A 10,037-nucleotide genomic window follows, 5' to 3' on the forward strand; every position below is an offset into this window, starting at 1 on the left:
TCCAATCAGTCCTCATTCCAACCGGAATAGAGATTTCCAACTTGCAACACCCAGAATGAGTTCATCCAAGAGAATATGTCATCCACTCTACTAGGAGTCTTTCTGAACGGTTGATGCAAAGACATTGTGATGGCACTTCATGGACACTGTGACAGATCATGAGCTTGTTTATACAGATTGTAATACATATTTTGTATTATAATATAGATACGCAGTCTAATAATGCCATTATACGGCAATGCATTTTTAGGATTAGTCAGCGATGCAGAACCAATCCATCAACTGTCAAACAGTTGTGTCACCAGCCAAAAATGATCGTTCTCGCGAGACAAGACGAGAAACATGCAATACGTAACATAACTCAGGAAATATTATGAGGTATAATTCATATGACATATGTTGTTCTCATATGATCCCGTGATAGCTCAGTTGGTAGAGCGGAGGACTGTAGAAAAAGTTGAAAGCTATCCTTAGGTCGCCGGTTCAAATCCGGCTCGCGGGATTTACATTTTTTGTAGTTTTTAAATATCAAACCTGGAAACAAGGAATACTGGAATATACTAGAACAATATCAAATAGATAACCGAAAATTATTAAATGGATAACTAACTTAAGGCTCTCGGTCTTTCTTAAATATACATCGTATGTGTCTTTGGTTCTCTAATTGTCACGTTCTTGGAAATAGTGTTAGACACGTTGTATCTTCGCCTTTAATTATGAGAATTTTGTCGCCTATTTACTTTGCATCCTGCACATATGTACATGTTTCTCTCAGCCACTAATAATGTCCAGTCAAACTTGTTCCATTATGTTGACACGTCGACAATGTGTTCTCATTTAATCAACTTTGAGACTTATCCCGACTTCGATAGTTGAGAAATTGTGTGCCATTTTAAAAAGACTATAACAAAACCACCTCCACCTACCCACCCACAAAAATGCAGCAAATAATCAGTACGAAGCGGAGATTCCAAAAACATCATGTCAAGGAACGACAACAGAATAGTTTGACAGCTATTTAAATATAGTATAATACAATTAAAGTAGTCCACCTCTTGAACGGCTCCCCCTGACCAGCGGCCATCCGTCTCTTACAGCCATAATCCCTTGTCACCGACGTGTTTGTATTCGAAAATACCCTTCAAGAACGGCCACCCCTCTAAAGCGACCAGCGGCCAGCATATTAGTACAAAAACGTAAAATGTTCCCCTCAGGAGCTACCACATTTTTTTTCTTCAAATGTATCCAAAACCAATAATTAATTCATATCGCGACGTAAGGCAAGTAATCAGATTAACTCTGTCGTTGATACATGTCTCCCAATGTTAAGTTTCCGTTGCTGAAAGAAGTCTTGAATAAAGTACATGTAACAGTAAGATTAATATTGTATTATTGTCTATAAAAACCGATATTTAATGCAAATGGTCTCAAAAATGTTATGATAGAATTTTGGTATTCGCACATCTGTCGACTTTTTATCTTTGATGATTACAACCGGACGTAATTGTCAAGATCATCACAAGGTAAGCATAGGCTAAAATTATATTTTGTGCATTAACACACACACCCCACACACATAGAGATTAACCTTGACCTTGAAAAAAAAACGGGTAACAAAGACCGAAAAATAACGTGACAATACATTTATCGCTTCCTTTTAGAAGAAGGCATTTCGTCCACTCGACAAAAGTTTCGTCTGCAAAATTAAATCGCATACAGTTAGCAACATCTAAATAAATCATTAGTAAACATTAACATGTCATCACATAAACGGATATGTATTATTTTAGAATAAAGTCGGTTATTCTACTCGATGATATCAGGTCAGGTGCGGAGGGGGGACTTGCCGAACAATTTTATGTAGAAAAGACTCAAATAAAAAAAAATACGTTGAAAAGAATGAAATAAACAACATCATAACCGATAAGGAGGTCATTCAGTAGCAGTGAGAAAATGGAGGAAATGGAAAGATAATTATGTATGTACCAAGATTTAAATGACGTTTTTGAATGGTTTTGCAATGTGCCTGACAACAATATCTGCTTGCATTTTACGCCTACGCCAAGAATAAGAACAATTAATGTATATTCAGTTGAAATAAGTCTATTATTATAACAAGAAGAACATTTTAATACTTAATTTTACTTTTATACGAAGATATTAAATGAAGATATTAAATGCTTTGAAGTATGTAGCTTTCCTACTACGTACATTACATATACTTCTCACAACAAAAGGTAGTACCCCTCTGGAAAGGCCACCCGTCTTATAATGTCACTTTCCCTGTGCAGAAGGGGTGGTCGTATAAGAAGGGGACCACTGTAATATTATAATATAGATTCACAGTTTTAAGATACCCATTATATTATAGGTTCATAGTTTAAGACCACGAGGGGACATTTTTTTATTTGCTATCTTGGGGCTGCTTCGATATTTTCTAAAACAAAGTTAATCTAACGATGTAGTTTTTATTTTGACCGGCCATCCATCAATGCGGGCTTTTTATTATTTGTTGAAATTCAGCAACTGATACGGAATGAAATTACATAGGCAATTACTAATTAACTTAATAAAAAAAAATATTCCACATTCATCAACTTGAAATGGCTATCTTTCTTTTTAATGGTTCGAAAATGTGGAGATATAATTATTTTGAAATTATATATATATATATATATATATATATATATATATATATATATATATATATATATATATATATATATATATATATATATATATATATATATATATATATATATATATATATATCTGTGGGGGGGACATATATCAATGCTTTTCTGTTATAAAAAAACACTATTAAGAAGCATATGAGCCATTTAAAGTTAGCCTTACCTGACAACAAAGCTTACCTGTCAAATTACAGACCTTCATCAATCTTCCGTACAAATTCCTAACCGTTTGGAAAACACTTTGCTCCCCCTTCTCTTCGTCATCTTAATGAATAACAACTTTACGCGCAACTCGATCAGACTTCCGATCACATCTCGTCAAATTGCTTTCATCAAGCTTGTAAAGGAATTAATACACTTAGACGATAACGGCAGTATTATCTGGCATTGCCTTTGCAAACATGACAATGTCTATAAAATGTTTATACGATTCGAAGTAAAGCTACTGGAATATCATAAAATGTGTAGTTGTATATTATTTTACTGATCAATGAATGTTATTGAAAGAATAATTTTGGGAAAGTTATGGTCTCGGGGTTTCATTTTTGAGTTGTTATTTTAAAATCAATTAATAAGATTGACATGTATTTTTAAGCAATCAGAATGTTTCAGGAGTTAACAATGCACTGTGCAACAATGTTACAAGCAATTAGCACCAAATTTGCCAAAATCAATATTTGTTTTGTCACCAAAATTAAAACGCATCACAATGTACATTAACGATATTTACTGCGAGCTTTGGGTTGTTCGGATCTTACCTTTCGGTCAATGGTGAAATCCAAGACTATCAGAATGCATAACGGCACTTCTTGCCTGCATTTGTCCAAACGTACAAATCGGCGAACAATTATTGCATTTTCTCCATTATGTCACAGACTGAACGAAGTGTGTCGAGCTGTTTTGAATATTGAACTATTCTTGATTAGGACTGGCTTAAGTTAGAAATTAGCAGACGCAATTAGGATAGACTAGCAGTGTTGGAACTACCGAGGGTGCGGCCCCGTGTCTTCGCTTGTGTTATATTGTTACAAGTTAGAACCCGAATCCCTTCATTCATGGATGGATACTCCAAATTTTCTTTGTAACGAGCCCCTGTAGTTATTATAGTTTCTATTTTGAAGCCAATGTGTCAGTCTGATGTGCGCCGTTTCGTCGTCATCGTCGTCATCGTCCTTAAAGTGGTCCTAGACTTTAATGTCGTCGTCCCAGAAGTAATATTAATATATTCTAAGCGTATCGAAGAAATTATCAGTCCACTATATTGCAACCAATACCAATCCATGAACTGTCAGGCATAGGCTACAGGAGATGTAATGGTCACTCTCTATTGCCCCCAACCGAAATAGAAACAAATAATAAACACTGTAGATCACGACAGTGTAATCGCCATATCCCGTGATAGCTCAGTTGGTAGAGCGGAGGACTGTAGAGAAGAAATATTGCTATCCTTAGGTCGCTGGTTCAAATCCGGCTCGCGGGATTACTTTTTGTTTTTCAGATGCAAATTATATTGACGTTTGAAACGATCGATTGTACGGTCCCTTATATATTCCCTTAACTAATGATAATGGAATAATATAGTATGAAGAATAAAAGAAAACAGACAAAAAAAGTATATATAAAAAACTGGTCGGAGGTATGTATTCAGATTTTTTATTATTTTATTTTTATTACCGCACCTTCAGGAGTCTCAGTTTCGCTAGCCAAGGTTCCAATACTCAATATCCAATATCTTCACCTTGGCATATCGAGCAGATAATTATGTGCTTCCGGTCTGTGAATTTAATTTGATTCCGCGGCAAGCCACCGCATCCAATCAAAATTAAGTTGTTCAAATTTGAACGATGTTCCTACATGATCGAGAAAAGTGGAGCACACAACCTGAATGCACTGATAAATAAGGAATTTTCCAGTGCCGGTCTCTGCCTGCACAAATACCTTTCACTCACATAACACATGTAATGGCTTCGCTTTTGTATATAGTCATATTTTCGATGTTAAACTTACAAAGTATCCTTTGTAGGTCAATTTCCACACAGTTTTTGGCCGATGTACATTGCATCACGCTAATGGTTAGTTGACATTACATACCAATGGAGGCAACACATGAAATTCATAGTTCTTCGAATAAGTTTTTGTAGTCCTCCATAGTTTGAATACTGTCATTGATTTCCTTCCACGGAAACTGTTGTATCACTATTGACAAAAGTCGTGGCCCGCTAGCCCGTTTTTATACCTCTTTTTGTTGCAGGCAATACGTGTACTTTCTGCACAAAACTGATCGTATCCCAGTGGCGAATCTAAATGGTTTAGTCACTAACTTGCACATCACAAACCGTTCTGAAGATTCCTCTTGATCTAAGTTTACGTTTGTGTAAAATATTTTTTAATGCTCTAACTCTTTCTCTGGATGGGTGGAAAGGCCATAGAAAGGTATGGACAGTGCGGAGACCATTGAGTATGTTGCAAAATAGCTGAATCTTTATAGATACATCGATACATTCGGAACTTCAGGCCACAAGAGAGGGGTTAGGAGAAGAAAACATTGATGAGAAAGAACTTCTGCCAGTGAAGAGGTGGAAATGGAAAAATTGACAATTTGAGCCGATGCGTTGGCCCTGATATGAAATTTCATACTAACTTCTAGAAGAGACCTGACCAGAAAGAGAACGTAAGTGTCTCTTGGTCTTGACTTTTTATAATAAGGATGGTGTATTTTGTTTTGATTGACAATGCATGAATATGTGCTCTTTCACCTCTCTCTATCCCTCTGCATCATGTTTAGCTAGACTTTAGATTTGAATGGATGTTTTCCTTCAGTCACGCACTTTAGGCATGCAAGTGGGCACAAACCAGTCAGTCTGTCCATCCATCATTTTGAATCTGGAATTTTTCTAAAGTCACACACTGAGGCCATAGAATAATGGGTTAAATGGGTTTGGAGTGTCTGTGTCGTTGTGTGTGTTTGGTAGAGTTGGTCATTGTAGCTGAGGGCTTAGGTGCTTTCCGAAACAATTCGTCTTCACTCTGTGCTGATCGAATAATGGGTTATTTTCTTCCCTCTGTGTGCATAGTATATATTGGGTTATTATTTCTCCTTCACTCTGTGTGCAAAGTATATATAATGGTTTATTTCTTCAATCTGTGTTAATATTATATATTTGTTGTTTTCTTCTTTCCTCTGTGTGGATAGTGTATATTGGGTTATTTTTTCTTCTTCTCTCTGTGTGCGTAGAAGATATGGGGTTTGTTTTTTACTTCTCACCTCTGTGTGCATAGTAGATATGCGGTCTGTTTTCTATTTCTCACTTCTGAGTGGATGGTATATTTGGGGTTTGATTTGTTATCCCCTTCCCTGTGTGGATAGTAGATATTGTGTTTGTATGCGTTCACGTAAGTTTGTGTGGATTGTACATCTGCGGTTTATATGCGTTCACGTAAGTTTGTGTGATTAGTAGATATTGTGTTTGTATGCGTTCGCGTACGTTTGTGTGAATAGTAGATATTGTGTTTGCATGCGTTCGTGAACGTGTGTGTCAATAGTATATTTGGGGTTTGTATGCCTGCACGTACGTTTGTGTAGATATTAGATATTGTTTTCTTATGTGTTGATGTAAGTTTGTGTGGATTGTACATAAGGGGTTTGTGTACGTTCACGTAAGTTTCTGTGGTTAGTAGATATTGTGTTTGTACGCGTTCGCGTACGTTTGTGTGGATAGTAGATATTGTGTTTGTATGCGTTCGCGTACGTTTGTGTGGCTAGTATATTTGGGTGTGTATGCCTTCACGTACATTTGTGTAGATATTAGATATTGTGTTTGTATTTGTTCACGTAAGTTTCTGTGGATTGTGCATCTGAGGTTTGTATTCGTTCACGTACGTTTGTGTGCTTAGTAGATATTGTGTTTGTATGCGTTCGCGTAAGTTTGTGTGGATAGTAGATATTGTGTTTGTATGCGTTCGCGTACGTTTGTGTGGATAGTATATTTGGGGTTTGTATGCGTTCGCTTACGTTTTTGTGGATAGTATATTTGGGGTTTGAATACGTTCACGGTCGTTTGTGTGGATAGTGGATAATTTGTTTGTATGCGTTCGCGTACGTTTCTGTGGATAGTATATTTGACTTTCTTTCTCATATTCCCTCTGTGTCGATAGTGTATTTGGGTTTTTGTTTTTCTACATCCTTCTGTGTGGATAGTTTATATGTGGGTTGTTTTTTCCTCTTCTCTGTGTGGAGATATATGTTGGGAGTTGTTTTTTCTCCTTCCCGTGTGTGGAAAGTACACAACAACAACCATGGGCGTGCGCTTCAGCTAGCAGTCTTACCTTACTGCTTTATCCCTTCTATTAATTGTTATTATAATTACTTGTGGTTGGATTTATATGTTGCCATGTTTATTAATTTGTTTGAGGTACCTTATTATGTTTATGTATATGGTATCGATGTTTTTGTTGCGTACCTTGTCCAAAAATTCAGGGTATGTTGTAGGGGAATTCATTTTGTTTTGGTAATCTTGGAAACCGACTCGTTGATTACGTTATCTTGGACTTCAACGTCATTCCGGCAACTCCTGCGACGCCGTTGGTGCCAAGCTGTATCGGCATTCGTCGTTCCCTTGGGCACACCAGCTGCGTGGAGAGGGGGGATCTGCTGCATGGGCAACAGCTGATTCTCCATACCACCCTGCCCAGGCTTCATAGCTCCACTGGAGAGGACACTCCAGCGTCGTCGTACGGCGTCGGCACAACACGAGAAGTAGCAGTTTACCGGTTCTAAGTCAAAGCTCGATTGGCGTAGAGCTTGGCGCCAGGGGTTACTTCTGACGGTGGGAGAGATCACCAAGTCTCACTGGACAGCTACCGCCCGCCTCAAGCTGGGCAGCCCCCAGACAGTAAGGTGCTGCCCGCCATGGCCTGCCTGCTTCACTGGGTGCGTGGAGCTTAGAGAACCATCTCGACAAGTGGGCCACACAACTCTGCACCAGGAAAGACTAAAAGAAGAAATGAAAAGACTCCAACTCTTCGTTTTGCAACCTGGAACATCAGGACCATGTGTCCTGGATTGACCACTGACCTACAGCAGATCGACGATGCACGGAAGACTGCCGTCATTGAAAGAGAACTCTCCCGACTGAACATCGACATTGCCTGCCTCCAGGAGACCCGACTGGCTGACAACGGCACCATCAGGGATGCCAATTACACATTCTTTTGGCAGGGGAAGCCCTTGGGTGAACCTAGGCAGCATTTTGTAGGCTTTGCCGTCAAGAACACACTACTCGCCTTCATTGAACCTCCATCATCAGGTACTGAGAGAATCCTTGCCCTCCGGCTGTCAACGTCCTTGGGCCCGGTCAACATCTTCAGTGTGTACGTCCCAACCCTCTGCTCCACTACGAAGAGAAAGACAAGTTTTATGAGGCTCTGGATCAGGCAATATCCAGGATCCCCAACAATGAAAGCCTTTACTTACTAGGAGACTTCAATACTAGAGTGGGAGCTGACCATGAGGCTGGTCCACCTGTCTCGGCTTTTACGGAAGGGGCAAGATCAACGAGAATGGTCAGCGACTGCTGGAGATGTGCTGCTCCCACAGCCTATGTGTGACCAACAAGTTCTTCAAAGGCAAGGAGATCCACCAGGTGTCGTGGAGACACCCACGTTCACGCCACTGGCACCAGCTAGACCTCGTCATCACCACGCGTGCAGAACTGGCCAGTGTCCTCCTTACCCGCAGCTACCACAGTGCCGATTGTGACACGGACCATTCCCTCGTGGCAGCAAGGTGCGAATATTACCCAAGAAGCTGCACCACGCCAAGAAGAAGGGTCACCCACGCGTCAACACCTGCTGTGCAAGCAACCCACAGAAAACACTTTAGTTCATCAGCAAACTGAAGGAAGCCCTCACCAAAAGACACCTGAAGCAGCAGGGAAGTTCTACAGACCAGGTGGCACAGACCAAATTAAGCCTCCCAAACAAACTTTCTCCGTACAACCCTCAGATTTCAAAAATAAACCCTCCTGCGCAAATTAATCAGCGAAATTTCGACCCAGAATGCAATTTCAGGCATAAAAAAAAACAACAAAATTTAGGGGGGGGGGGTAGGAAAATTAATTCTTGTCCGAGTGTGTAATGCAAGAAAAAGTTGCGAATGTTAATTTTATTTCACAATAAAACAATATCATTGAAAATAAGATGAGTCCAAAAGCTAGTACAGTTGGAGAACCTCATTCTGCCAGATTAGCGCGAGAGCAATTAGCGGCATTAAAGAAGTTCATTCCGACAAAACGATTATTTAAGAGAAATGTTCGTGGTTACGAAGATATGCAACATGGAATTTCAGAAACTTCGGCAAAATGGTTGAAGCCAGTGACCGGAACAATTGAACAAGTTGTATATGGCGACGAAAAAGATCCAGATACCAGGAAACGCGGAATCTTTCCTATGTTAAAAGGTATTGAGGATCAGTCACGAACATTACCCGAGCGATTAGCAATAGCAGCAGCAGCACAACAACTTGCAATTGCTGCTGGAGGAAAACCTGGAGATGGAAAACCTGTAGTAGGAAAACCTATGATGATAAAAGGAAAATATAATATTGATAATTTAAGAGAAAATTTCACCGATGAGGGATGGGATATAATATCACAGCCACTTTATGAAATGTATCCTAATATAGATCATTTTGCTCAACTTGTGGAAAATATGTTCGAGGATCGAAGGGAATTTTTGACTGAAATAGGAAAAAAAAGATATGGAACTCGTGAAGTTTGGTATGATTTATTATACAAAATTTACACAGAAACAACAACAATAAAAAAGGTAGAAGATAGATATTACGTAAGATATATAGCTGCAGCAAGAGAAGTACAAAAATATAATAAGGAGCAGAAAATTGAAAGAAAACAACAGGAGAAAGAAAGAAAACAACAGGAGAAGGAAGAAAAAAAACGAGAGAAAGAAAGAAAACAACAGGAAAAAAAAGAAAAAACTAAAACACGAGAGAAAAAAGTAATACCACAGGAAGATATTCAACCGGATGAATTATTAATAGCTAAACTAAAAAAAGAGAGAATACCAAAAAAGAAAAAAGAGAGTGATAAACCCAAATCAGTGTTGCACACGTTGCACGAGTTCGATCCTAAATTTTCCGCTGATAACTATTTGAAGACTGAACTGTTTCATTTAATCAGAAACTATGATTCAGCAGTTGGAATGGCTGCGGATGATTCTGTGGAAAATAAAAAATTCTTTTTAAGGCCAGAATTTTTTGATATACTCAAGGAAGATGCTGAATGGCTGGCGGTAATATATTTTGGTCATTTGGGAAAACCAGTAGAT

At 38.7% G+C, this 10,037-nt stretch overlaps 2 non-coding genes across 2 annotated transcripts; both read left to right on the forward strand.

The window, feature by feature from the left end:
- Window positions 1-414: 414 nt before the first annotated feature.
- Trnay-gua (transfer RNA tyrosine (anticodon GUA)) lies at window positions 415-502 on the forward strand. The gene is given in 2 exon segments: window positions 415-451; window positions 467-502. It is a non-coding gene; the product is annotated as a tRNA-Tyr (tRNA).
- Window positions 503-4,085: 3,583 nt separating this feature from the next.
- Trnay-gua (transfer RNA tyrosine (anticodon GUA)) lies at window positions 4,086-4,173 on the forward strand. The gene is given in 2 exon segments: window positions 4,086-4,122; window positions 4,138-4,173. It is a non-coding gene; the product is annotated as a tRNA-Tyr (tRNA).
- The last annotated feature ends 5,864 nt before the right edge of the window (window positions 4,174-10,037 follow it).

Source organism: Sinohyriopsis cumingii, chromosome 3 (assembly GCF_028554795.1).
Source record: "Sinohyriopsis cumingii isolate HCF-2022 chromosome 3, ASM2855479v2, whole genome shotgun sequence".
Classification (NCBI taxonomy): Eukaryota; Metazoa; Mollusca; class Bivalvia; order Unionida; family Unionidae; genus Sinohyriopsis; species Sinohyriopsis cumingii.